General features: G+C 35.3%; 1 long non-coding RNA gene across 1 annotated transcript; it reads right to left on the bottom strand.

Annotated features, from left to right (window-relative positions):
- Window positions 1-7,355: 7,355 nt before the first annotated feature.
- LOC107810068 (uncharacterized) lies at window positions 7,356-13,572 on the bottom strand. Its single transcript, XR_001653557.2, has 4 exons — window positions 11,902-13,572; window positions 8,622-8,884; window positions 8,395-8,543; window positions 7,356-8,320 (listed from the first exon to the last, which is right to left on the bottom strand). It is a non-coding gene; the product is annotated as an uncharacterized LOC107810068 (long non-coding RNA).
- Between the last annotated feature and the right edge of the window lie 688 nt (window positions 13,573-14,260).

The following is a 14,260-nucleotide window of genomic DNA, read 5'->3' as shown; positions in this document are numbered from 1 at the left end:
AAAAATGAGTGGAGAACACTTACCCCAATCTATATGGTGAAACTCGCTCCAAATATCATCTCAATCCAAGCTCCATAGCTCCAAATCTGCAAAAATGTCTGAAACCTTCGAAATAGAGTACTTTATACATTGTTCCAAGGGTATCCTTAGTGATCGCAGTCACAAACCTCGCGATCGCGATTACAAACTTTTGCAGGAGAATTTTTACCCTATGCGATCGTGGCCATTTCCCTGCGATCGCGATGAACAAACTTCCATTTAACCTTTCCCAACTCTTCTCAGATAGCCTGCAGTATATTAGCTATAACGTTTTGTACAAAATTCCAAATGACAAACGGTTTAATCTTATGAAAACTAGACACAAAGAGCTACAACTTTTATTTTTGGATCATCTCCAAATTCCTTATAGATTGCATGTTATAAGCTTTCAAAGTCGAGTTAGTGCAGTAGAGATTTTCTTCAATGCGATCGCGTGAAGTCTTTCGCGATCGCAATTCACCGCTCCATTTTTCCTATTTTTCACTTCTCTATCACGTCCAAATCCACGCTATTGCAATGTACACCCCTGTAGCCAAAAATAGGAACGAAAAATAATCTGAAACCACCCCGAAACTCACCCGAGCCCTCGGGGCTCCACGCCAAACATCTATACAAGTTTAGAAATATCAAGAGAACTTGCTCGCGCGATCAAATCACCAAAATAACACCCGAAACCATGGATCGGACATCAACACGCATGAAATTTGAAGGGAGAACTCAAAAACTTCTATAATTACAACCAAGCGTCCGAATGTTATCAAACCAACTCTAAACGACCCCGAATTTTGTAGGCAAGTTCCAAATCATATCGCATACCTACTCGATGTTTCAAATCTCAAATAACAACATCAAAACCACAAATCGCACATCAAATCGACTTAATAAAGTTAATGAACTTTCAAAATTCAAAACTAATGGCGAACAAGCCTAAACACCTCGGACGGATCTCAAATTTGGCACATAAGTCATAAATGATATAACGGACCTACTATAACTTCCGAAATCAAACTCCGGCCCCGATATCAATAAAGTCAAACCTATGAACATTTTCAAACTTTCAAATTTTCAACTTTCGCCAATTAGTGTCGAAACCTTCTAGAATTATCCAAATGCAAATCTGGGCATACACCCGAGTCCAAAATCACTATTCGAGCCTAACGGAAACGTCAAAACTACGATCCGAGGTCAAATACTAAAAAGTCAAACTTGGTCAACTCTTCCAACTTAAAGCTTCAACAATGAAATTCATTCTTCCAAACAAGTTTTGAAACACCTAAAAACCAACGCCGAGAATTCACACAAGTCATAATACGTCATACGATCGGGTGGGTCCTTACAGATTATAACAACATAGTAAAAAAAATACCTTAAATTTTACGTCCACAATCAATATAAGGTTTGGGCCTGGGAGCGGTTCCTGCAGTTCCATCCACCTCTACCACTGATCGCTCTGGATGCACCACCTCTACCGTTTTTCTCTTTAGCTTAGAGGTGGGTTGATAGGAGAGGCTACGCACGCGAGGTCGAGGCTCGACATCATCTCCCTTATTACAGGAATTTTTTGGAGTTACTTGAAGTCGCGCAGGTATATATATATATATACTTAAGTTTACTTGGCCTGGCTTGATATGTGTGCGTTTACTCATGATTATTGTGTTTATAAATAGTTCATATGGAGGCCATACAATGACGCACTCATAGTTGGTTTGCCCGATTATTGCTCCCGCGGCCGAGCTATGTGGAGCTCTTCCGTCCCACTGATATGTCTCGATATAGTCGAGCATCATGCCACCAAGCGAGTCCTTCAACAGTTTGGTCACATGCAGCTTGTACCTATTCCGCCCACTTGGCAAGGGACACATTACCAGCGGGATGATCGTTGCAGGGTTGACCATACATACATGGGCTGGCTAGAGGCCCAGATTGTAGGGCGGGGCAAATATCGGGTATAACCAATAGCCCGAACCGATAAAATGCTATTGGGTTATCGATATCGGGTTATTGGATAATTAGTTCGATAACGGTTTGATATTATTTAACTATTGGGTTATCGGTTCGGGTCTCGGTTTGCCCAATTTTATTAACGTTTTAACCGATAGCCTAAGAAGCTTTAACAAAATTATAATTTTACCCACTGAGTATATAAAGCCACCTTATGACTCTTCATCTTCAGACCTTAATCCTTAGAGTAAGTTTTAAACTTTTCTGAAATTTTCATCTTAATTCTCCAGTTAAGATTTTTAGTTTTAAACTTTAAAGTATTAATTGTTCAGATTTTTAGTTTTTTTATTTATTTCTTTTGTTGCACTGATTCTTTAGTATTTACAAGATTAGGATTTTATTATTTTCCTGTGAATTTATGCCCTCTCGCAGTGAGGTAGTTAGTAAAATTAGATTATTGAATGTCTTATTTCTTACTCCTACTAACTTATAACTTTAAAAATTTAGATCATTCATTGGGATTTCTAAATGCAAAGAAAGTTTTCTTTTCTAAAGTCAAAATCTACTCTCTTTTTTCTTAAGAGCAAAAATTCAGTTCCTTTCTCGTATGATCACGATTTCGATAATAAAAACATAAAAATTTTAGATGTTTTTTATTCTTATCGGGTAAACCGATAACCGAACCGATAAGGATCGATAACTGACTAACCGATACCCAATAACCGATATCTTATCGGTTCGGTTATCGGTTTAGTATATTAATAAACCGATAACTAATATGCCGAACCGATAACATTCACAACTAAACCGAACCGAACTGAACCGACCGATGCCCACCCCTACCAGATTGAGGTTTGGGACCAAAGGTATAACTTGATTCTGCCATACCCTCCACCTGACTGTATGGATGTTGAACATGAGTACATGAGTTGGTATCGCAGCATTACCCGACTTCTCGTTGGGAATCCCGTTCATCGCGTTGGTGCTTGGCACATTCCATATGCCGGGATGCATGAGGCACTGGTATGTTAATTGTTATATTTACTTATAATGTTACATTATTCTTCTGTAATTAATATTTTACATGTTATACAGGCTATTGGCTTACATCAGTTCTACCAGTTAGGACTACAGATTTTGCAGCATACAAGTGAGGGAGCAGCAGCTTTACATGTGTTTGGCCGTCGGGTTACTGATCTTGTTGCCGACAAATTGAGATGTGCCCGAGAGGATGGGCGCTTAGGATACGAGGGTGCTTATTTGCCGCCCGAGGTGTACCATTATGGGCCACCAGTGGAGCCCGAACGTGATAGACATGGCAAGCGTGGACAGAGAGGAAGGGGTGGCCCACGAGGTCGTGGTGGTTGGCGAGGACGGGGTCCCTAACAAGAGGGCGTTGAGGCACCCATGGAGGATATTAGAGATGACCAGTCGGCTCCTCATGATATGCTGTCATTTAGCCTTCAGATGTCGCCAGGGACTTCGTAGGTGACCCCATCTACTACATTGTTGATTGCGGGCACGGCCATTATGCGGCAGGAGTGGGATCAGTATTTTCCTGATCCCCCAGAGCCATCGACGGTTGTTGCTGACTGGCCGATTCAAGAGGTGCATAATGGGCGACGACTGAGTTATGGCTCATACTTAATCTACTCAAGTGCACCTCGATGTTATTACAATTATTTCAATTTATTTTTATGTCATTGATTAGTTAGTAATATCTAAAGTGTTTTTATTTTTTTAAAGATTTCGTCATCGCCCGTCACGGAGGCCACATTGTGCGATACTGACTTGCCAGAGATGGATGATGTTATTCAGGAGCCCCCTGAGACCATGGTATGACCATTAAAAAGACTTTTGCTAAACATACGTTAGTATTTTATATTTTATAAACTAAAATATCTTATTATTCTGTAAGTTATTGTTGATCCAACGGCCACTTCTACCGAGTCTGCCAGCCTTACTAATGATCATATTGCAGCGCATCCTCCGATAAAGAGGCGACATGATGATGATGATCTTGATAGCGTAGCCGAGCGGGATGGGATGCGCATCAGGCTAGCCAATGCTTTAAAGCATACAGGTTGTGGGACTCATAGATATGTATTATTAGTTGTATATGTGTCATTAAATATATAATAGCAACATTATTTATGTTTTACATAATTTGCGCATGTGTTTTTATTTTTCGAGTTATTTATTAGTTTAACACTAGAACACAAAAAAATAGCTTAACATAAATTTAAATTTGTTACCAATTAAAGATAATACATTACATGTACGACATAAAAATAAAATACTATACTAAATGCATCCATGTGTTTGTTTAGTCACTATCGCTCATTATTCTATGCTTCAACCACTTAAATTTCTCTTCCATCCTATTTTTTTGTTCTTCTGCCTCTTTTAGTTTCTCCTTCATTGCCGCAAATTGTTCTTGTAGTTTCAAGATCTTGAGTTCGTATTCACCGGTCATATTCTAAATGTTTAGCAAACATGATTTATAGTATTCCTGGTTAATGGGTTCATCATACCATTCTTTAAAACCACATTGATTTTCGTCCTACCAATGGGATGATAACACAAGACTATTAATTAACATGTTATATAAAAACAATTAACAAATATTTTTTCCAAAAATGATAACTTATAACTTGTTTACACATCCAACGTTTGCGCCCCAGATTGCAATTTGACCAACATGGCTTCAAAATCGCACGTTTGCCACAATAACACCTTGGTACGTCATTGCGTCCAGTCATGTCGTAATGCTCGAAAATAAAAAATTAATGAAAAGTTTTTCTATTCGTTTCGTTACAACGCAACTAATAACTAAAATGTGCAAGGTTTTTATAGGAAGCTAAGAGTGATTTTAGGTTACATAACGCATATTGGTGAGGTACTATATTTTGCGTGATAATGATTCTTTAGTATACAGTGGGTCCAGCTTTTTCAGGTCGACAGCTTTTTCAGATCGACAGCTTTTTCAGGTCGACATGACAATACACATAGTGCATATTAGTAAGGCGCTATGTTTCACGTGATAATAATTCTTTAGGGTACAAGTGGGTCCAGCTTTTTCAGGTCGACATGACAATACACATAGCGCATATTGGTGAGGCGCTATATTTAACGTGATAATGATTCTTTAGGGTACAAGTGGGCCTAGCTTTTTCAGATCGACAACTTTTTCAAGTCAACATGACAATACACATAGCGCATATTGGTGAGGCGCTACGTTTAATATACAAGTTTGTGTAGTTTAGTTCTTCTTAAGTTGAAACAAGAGATTGGTATTCAAAGACCATTTGAAGAACTATTACATCATCCATTTCAGAAATACCATTAACATTTAATAAGTGATTTAAGAAGAGGCAAAAAGGTGAAGGTAGTTCAAAAGATCCACATGGAACACGTCATAACACAATCGATCCCAACCTTGAAAAACAATATGCTAGGTTGCTATACAGATTTGGTTGATGACAAGTGGTATGGTATTCTACGTCCTTTGGAAAATAAACCTATCAATATACACACTGATCTCAAAGTTGCAAGACACATTATTGAGGGCGAAGCGCATTCTACAAAGCCTGAAGGTATGCGAATTTGGGGCGAAAAACTATAATGGGTTCCCCTTTACTCAAAACGATGTGATTATAAAGTATTATGTCACTGGCATGGGCTTGTTTTACCACAAGCAATGTCTGCAGCCTTCCAAACAAACACACACAAAGTTGAACCAGAAGTAATTCGGCATTTGATGAAGGAGATTCTAGAAATGGAAAAGGAATTAGCCGTTCATCATACAATAGATGATCTTAACTACCTGAAAGGAACGGAGGATCAGTAATGGGCTTTTTTAGAAAATAAAAAATTGCATAGAGACAACGATTATCCTATTTTCCCAACAATTGTCGAGTGGGAGGGACTACCTAAGTTTCTACCACAAATGTGTGTCAATTGGGGCCTAGATTATGATGCCTCAGTCCGGAAGGGCGCGTAGAAGATGTTGATGAAGAAGATGAAGATTATGACAATGAAATAGTGCCAGACAGTGACGATAATGGCGAATAAAAATTGCTATTTATTTCTTGGGTGTATGTTAAATTATTGTTTTGAATCTTTAATACTAAATATCAATTAGATTTAACCCCATTGGAAACATAATTTTATTTCATAAATTTTGCAAACTAAACATTTACAAACATTTAGTACAATAAAAATACTGCAAAAAAAAAACACTATGTTTATCCTTGATAATGGGGCGCATTGGATGAACTGCCATCTGGAGCTGAATTACAACCGCTTCCCAAACTAGTTGAAAGACATTTATGGCGGTTGTGTCCTGTTTGGGAACATATGCCATATTTATGCGCATAAACGGTATCACAAACATCCATTTGGTTTCGTATCCGCGTTCCTTTTTGCACTTGCCATTGACGTACATAATTCTTGTTACACACCATTTTAAATGGTTCCGGAGGCCAATAATGCTCAGCACCCACTGGCTGCAACTGTCCATATAGGTGTTTAAGTATGCAGAAACACTATATTCTTTATCAACATACTTCATCGCCGCGAAGCCTGTATGTTGAAAGCACTTCATGGCATGTGAGCATGGAAAGTGGTAGATTGACCATTTTTCACATGAGCATAATATTCTAGCTTCATTGATAGTGAGTGTATTATTTCCGCGGTTGTGATGCAGACCAATGCGAACTTCAAAAATATTTCTCTCGCTGTAATATTGCAAAAATGAATGCCACTGTGCTTGCTTCCTATATTTCTCAAATCCTTTCATTGGTTGTGAAAACCCCTTTCCATCAATGACGATGCACCTCTAGATCTTTCAAAAAACCTCTCCGCCATCTGCTTGAATGACATCCGCACCATGGCAGTAACAGGCAATCCACATGCAAACTTCAATAACCCGTTGAAAGACTCTAACACATTTGTAGTCAGAATTCCCTATCTTCTACCACCATCCTTATGCAAAGTCCATTTGTCAAGCCCATGTCACATCAATCAATTATAGGCTTCTGGGTCTTCCTGCCTAATCAATTCCATTCGCCTCCTGAATTTACACTCTTGGTAATCTGTTGCAGCCATCCATATTAAATCATATAAGTCCTTGTTCGGATAAGGCTTCTGTAAGTTAGCCTTCAAGTGCCTAACACAGTAACGGTGGTAGGCATGTGGTTCCTGCCATACACACAAATTATATACAAAACTTAAAATACTGCCATGCCAATCAGATATTAGACAAATACCTTAACACTGCTTGACAACGTGCTCCTTCAAGTGGTACAAAAATATTGTCCACATCTCTTGGATGTCATTGGTACAAATAGCAAATGATAGGGGAAATATACTTCCATTAGCATCTACTGCAACGGCGATCAACAACTTAATATCATACTTTCCATAGACATGAGTGTCGTCTATGGATATTACAGGCCGACAATGCACAAAACCATCAATGGTTGATTTAAATGCCAGAACACATATTTGAATATGTATTTTGGTATTTCAGGACTCCGCTAAAGCTTTCATTCAACAACAGTCCTGGGTTAAAGTGTTGCAATGCAGCCATATACCTGGGTAGAGCGACAAAGGACTTATCCCAGTTACTATCCATATACCTGGTGGACAGATGTTATACACTATTTGATCTTGTACCTTATGGATGCTTCAATGTGTGGAATCAAGACAAGAGAAATCAAGTCAACATTCAAGTTAAAATGATTCCCACTGAATATGTCTATTTCATAAGTGTGGGTGCCAATGTATTTCCCCACAATTCACATATTTATTTTCAACTTTATCGCACGCAACATTCAATTACAACCTTGAAATCATCTACGATAAATAACCTTGTATACTTTCAGAGATGGCTCATGAACCACGATCTCACGACACTCTTTTATGTTGTATATTCGCACCGCCCTGCTTAGGCATGCCCTTTGATAGCACTGTTGCTTTAGATTCATCCTACATTGCTGTCCAAATTTTGTCAAGATCCCTTGTGAGAGCATCCACATCCGGTATGCTTGGCAACTGATCAAGGTAGGGAATCACCCTTGAATGAAATGGCACATGCGACTCGTACCCTATTGGTCTAACGGGAGGTGGAGCATGCTCCCTCATCAAATCAGGTTCATCATTCTCGTCCTCATCATTATCACCCTCATCAGGGAAGGGTGTGTCATCTCCAGACTCATCAGCATTGTTGCCATAATCACTATCATCTTCCTAACTCTGCGCATCTGCCAAATCCCGATTAAATATGTCGTCTTCGGGTAATTGAGTAAGGACAGGACCTTCAAGTTGCTCGTTTTCACTGCACAGCCAATAAAATAATGAGTTTCTCAAATTCATCCAAACTTTACATTAAAACTTTATCACTTAACTTACAAATCAAAATGTGTTGATATCTCATGATGCACATTATCCTGTTGCTGATGACTCCCGGATGGACCACCATGATCTAACACACCAAAATAGGCATATTCCAACTGTCTGTTGGTTCATAACTTGTAAAATTCATATCTGGCCGGTACCCTCTGTGAAATATATGAGTGTTAATACAAATTCAATATATAAAAATAAATATCATAACACAAAGAAAAATTGAAGTTTACCTCTTGTCTTATGGATTATGTAAACTTGAGGATAAATTATGTCATCGCTCCTCATTCGCCTGTGGAGATAAGTTTAGATCTGTCCAAACTCTTTCACCCGGAACTTGTTTGGATAAAACTTCTCCCAAAAAAATCACCCGATGATTGAGAGATATCCCTATTTTGCGGAACCTCATTATTACAAGCGTCTTCAGCCTCGACGTACATTTCCAATATTTTTATCACAAGAAGTTTTCGGTGTTCATCCGGAGTCCTCAAAAAATCTGTCAGAGTTTCATCGTCTATGATGTTAAACTCAACATAACAAGCAACCCCTTGCGGAGTAACAGAATACAGATATATTTCGGTTACTTTAATATTAACCGAACGTTTGCTCACACTCATTGTTTTACATAACAACGATACCAATCTATCGTACTCCATTGTAAGTGGCAACTTAACATGACACTGTGGAGAACAACTATAGAGTACTAAGTTATTCTCCACTATAACCTAACCAACCTCACTCCCCTCCCCCCAATATAATGAAACCCTAATTTTTCGCTCTTCGGACATTATGAGAAAATGCAAAATAACTTAACGAATAAATATTTTGGAAAATCTGAAGGATCCTGAATGGATTTTTACCAAATTCTGAAACTCCTTAAATAAGACAAAAATCAGTCTGGGGGTACAATTATTTGATATACATCGCATGCATAATAGACGCTATATATATAGCGCGTATACTCCATGCGCTATACCCATATGAATTGGTGGGCCAGTAAAGTGTAACTGAATTATTTGTGGGGCAGGAAAGTTCAAATATAGCATGGTTATTCACCGCGCTATATATAAAATGGTAGTTAATTTTTTTCCACCTATTTTTGTCGTTTGAATCCAAAAGAACTACACTTTGGTTCCGGACTCATCAATGTAGATTCCAAAATCTGCTTCGTTGCTTGACTTTCCTTATTAAACAAGCATAGTTCTCTTGTTAAAATTATTATCTTGTAGACTGTTAAATTTTATTAAATTTAAATTTACAAGAAACTTGAATTTTATCACAAATAAAATATATATTAGTCTAAATAAATATAATGGACTAATATAATTAAGTTAATTATTTAAATCAAATCAAATTGGTTTAAATAAAAGTTCAATACAATTGCACAAGACCATTCTTCTATCACATGGGTCGGCCGCCCATAAGCCTCAAACCCAATGGCCACTAGGGTTTTCTTGGAAGCTACTCCACTCACACCTATATAATGAGATCAAAGGGGAAGGCTAAAGGGGACCCAGAAATCAGAAGGCTAGAAGGAGAATCAAGTAAGCAGAATTAAAGGAAAGGCTAAAGAAGCTCTAAAGAATAGCATCAAGGTCTCCATCCATATCTGCAATCGTCGTTTGTGGTCAAATTTCAAAGGCGAACTCAAATCATAGGCGAACGGCTTCAAATCTTCCGTTCGTGATAACCCAACACCAAATCCTGGTTCGTGACGATCTTCTAATTATTCGTGATGTACCACAAATCTGAAATTCGTCAAGTTCAAGATCAAGCTCTCAAGCTCTTGAGCCATCGTTCTTGAGAAGAAGAATCAGAGGACTACATCTCTTTAGGTTTGAGAAATTTTAGAGATTGTAATCCCATCACTTGAAATCGAATATAATATCTGTCGTTATATTTCTTGTCTTGATTATTATTTTTCAGGAGAGAAATTTAGTTGTGACGTATCTATCTGCGGGTCAAAATAATATAGTCGACTTAAAGGAGGATTAAGGAGAGCAAGGGTTTCTCATCAAACTCTTTTTCAAACGATTAATCGAGTACAAACATTTGTGTCAGCAGTAAAAGAGTGCCAAATTAAAGAAGAAAATGAAAAACGGATTAGTTTAGCCAAGTTAAGCTTCATGGTTAAAAAAAAAAGGAAATACTTCCTAGAATTAATAAATCACACTTGAGAAAAAATAAGAACTTATAGCATGTTTGGCCAAACTTCTAAAATCAGCTTATTTTGATAAATAATTTTTTTCAAAAGTACTTTTGGTGAGAAGCAATTTGTGTTTGACCAATTAATTTAAAAGGCACTTTTGAGTAGCAATTAGTATTTGACCATACTTTTAAAAAGTGATTCTAAGTATATTTTTCTCAAAAGTGCTTTTCAAAAAAGTGTTTTTGGAGAGAAACTATTTTTTTCTGCTTCTCCAAAACTGCTTTTGCTTCTCCTCAAAAGTATTTTTTTTAAAAAGCTTATCCAAACACTTTAACTTTGGAAAAAAATATTATTTTTTTTAAGTTCGTAGAAACTTGGCCAAAGAGGCTATTAATCCCATATTCTATTTATAAGGTAACACTAACAAGTTATAAGGGATAATTTAAGATACCTTCATTTTGTGACTTGGTAACACCAATCTTTCCTGTAATTTACAATATTGCTTAGTGCTTATCTCTTTTATTTTGGTTTTCTTGCACTATTCTCATAACATGTTTATCATTGATATTAAAATTTAATTTTAAAATTCATCCCTATGGTTTGCTGTGAAGTTACGTACTTTGGATAGGGGATGATTGTGAAATTGTAGTTAAAAAATCACTGGAGTGTTCGAATGAACTTTATAGAAGATTGGTCTAGTAGCCACTATTATTGTTCAACAACAGTTATGTGTAGTTACCTTCATCAAGACTTCAAATTTCAGAACAAATTAATTGAAGCATCATCTTTCAAATATTTTATTAAGAAACGAGAATTTGAAGAAAAAAAACATATATAGGAGATAATTTCCTCTACCAATGCCCAAGATGTTTACAAAATTAATTAATTAAAATAACATATTATAAAGGACAGATTAACTAAACCATAAATAGATTCAAAGGAATTGTTATTATAAAATCAAGATAGAGAGATAAGCTTAATTATTGTAAAGCACAAAGGAAGTAAATCTTACGAAGCCAAACTAGAGAGGAGATTTAGCTAGTAATTGGACATAGATTTGGTTGAAACTTAAAAAAATAAGTTTTTGAAGATAAGATGAAAAATAATTTTTTGAAAGTTAAAATTGTGTTTGGACATACATTTTACTTAGAAGAATTTGAAGTTTTATGAGTAGAAAACTTCAAAAACTACTCTAGAGTTGTTTTTGGGATTTGAAGATTTTATTTTTAAAATTTACCAAAAAAATAATAATAATCTATAAACAAATAGATATTTAAAAAAAAAAAACTTCCAAATTTATGGCCAAGCAGTAGCATATAAAATTATCCCAATTTCCCAAGCTATAAATAAAGAGTTACATGTACCTTGCATGGACCTAACAAGTGACCAGCGAACTGGTTCTGGTTCTGGTTCTGGTTCTGGTTCTGGTCCAATCCTCTTTTTAAGGAGCACTTTCATCAAATAGCCAAAGTTTGGCCTTATATTTAGAAGTTGATCAGTTTTCAAAAATTAACCTGTGATCTGAAAGGACTCAAAACATTTGTAGAAATATGATATTTTTGGGGTGGTCTTTTAATTTTTAACCCCCAATTGCCAAATGGGCAAAATTTTAAGGTAAAAAATTAAAAATATTGACCATAGAGTAAGCAAGGGGTAACAATTGTTAAAATTGAAGTTATGCCCATGAAGCAAGCAGAGACAAAAATTCAAGACCATCCACATTAAAAGTTATTTGTGTACTTCACCCCAAAGGACTAGATGAGGGGACGAGTCTGTTAAAAATAAAAAAATAAAGGGGTATTATCACTTTTAGCCCGCGTCAAAAACTAGTTACATATGGTAGCCGAAAAAGTGTATAAATTTTTTATAATTTTTGTATATAACATACTGAATGTATATTTATACAAATTTTATATATTTTTTGGCTATTATTTTTATAGCGGCTATATAGTGTCATTTTTTCAAAAATAAAGGAGCTCGATCCTATTACCTATAACCAACTCTAACCACTAAAATGGGCCTATTAGAAGGGTCGGGTTGGGCTGTGTTTCTTTTCTCTTTTCTACATCATTCTACTACTTAAGTTTAGCGAATTTAGTTTCTTAAGCTTAATGCAATATCTCAGCCATTAGTTTTGAATATTTACGTTCCAAAATTGTGTATTGCATATGTTACTAAGTCGGTATAACTTACTAGTTCGCCAATACTTGTCATTTCAAATGTAAATCATAAACTGAACGACACATATTCGACTTGCTTACAAAAAAAGCTTTTTAGAATTTAAAATTAGAGGAAGTAATCTAGACTTTCCACTACTCCACAATGTTATATTTTTTTACTCCACATTTTTTATTTTTTATTTAATAAATATTGATCCAATTAAAAGAGATTGAATTATTTTTTAATAACTCCTCTCTATTAAAAGGTTTTTTGGGTCAATATTTATTAGATTAAAAATATTTAAATATGACTTGATGAAAAAAAGTTATAATTATATGTCCATTTGTAAATTTTACTCAAAAAGAAATGAAAAAATATAACACCTAATACGTAAGTAAAATAAATAGAATGTGAAAAACAGTAAATTAAAACAAAAGAAGCATCTATAGAAATTGGGTTCATTTCCACCAGAAAGGAGTCGTGATGACATAATTAATTAGTGATGCAAAATAGTGATTTATAAGATAATTAATGCTTTAAGGCCAAACTAAATCAACACAAATCCTGGGAAGTTCTTCTAATTCCTCAGCTACTTTGAAGTCACCATTGAAACTATTTGAAGAGTTGCTGAATACCCTTTTGTTGGGAAATAATTGAGCTCCTTTGGCAGCCACAGCAGCACAAGAATTAGCAACTGAAGAAGAAGAAGAAGAAGAGGAAACAGAAGCTGAGGATGAGGTTAAACAATCTGTATTTTCATGTCTAAGAAGCTCAAATAATAGAAGAACCAGAGACGCCATTTCAGACTATTTCTAACTTTTCGGTGAAACGTTTCAAGAATTACCTTTGTTTTAAGACAATGAGGTCAGGCACACAATTCCCCATTTTATAAGCAACCAAAAGTAGTTGAATATTAAAAACATATTGGCGGCCCACTGAATTTCTTTTCTTAAAAAACCAACCAACCATTTTGACTTAATTTTTGTGTAAGGCAAACAAAAGCAGTTATTTTTTCCGGAGAAAAGTGGTGAACCTACAACTTTGGTTTTGCGTGGGGAGAGGGTGTATACGAAAGATTTAATTACATCCGATATTTGAGTCCATTAGTTAAATGGTTATTCAATTATTTTAAATTATTTATTAAAGTCATTTTTAATTTATGTGTAAAAATAAAGTCACTTAACTATGCATATATCATTCAAAATGTCACTCAACCAAAATTTTCAAACTTTGAATTGTCAAATACTTAATTTACCCTCTAAATTATAAAGATTTATCTTTTTTTATTTATTTTTTAACTTTTTAATATTATAATTTTTTTCTTTTTGATTTATATTATGGCTTTACCTATAGAATAAATAAATTTTATTTATAAATTAAAAAATAAAAAGTATTTAAGCATATACAATGTTGGAATAATAAAATATTGAGCATAGTAAATAAATTAATTAGAATAATTTGTTCGTAATAATAATTTTAATATTAACAACAAAAATTCAAAAACTTATTTACACAATTGAGAATGAAATAAAATAAAGGTTATAAAATATATATACCATGCAC

The sequence above is a fragment of the Nicotiana tabacum genome, chromosome 17 (assembly GCF_000715075.1).
Source record: "Nicotiana tabacum cultivar K326 chromosome 17, ASM71507v2, whole genome shotgun sequence".
Classification (NCBI taxonomy): Eukaryota; Viridiplantae; Streptophyta; class Magnoliopsida; order Solanales; family Solanaceae; genus Nicotiana; species Nicotiana tabacum.
Note: the sequence above shows the minus strand (reverse complement) of the source record. Positions and strands in the feature narration are given on the sequence as shown.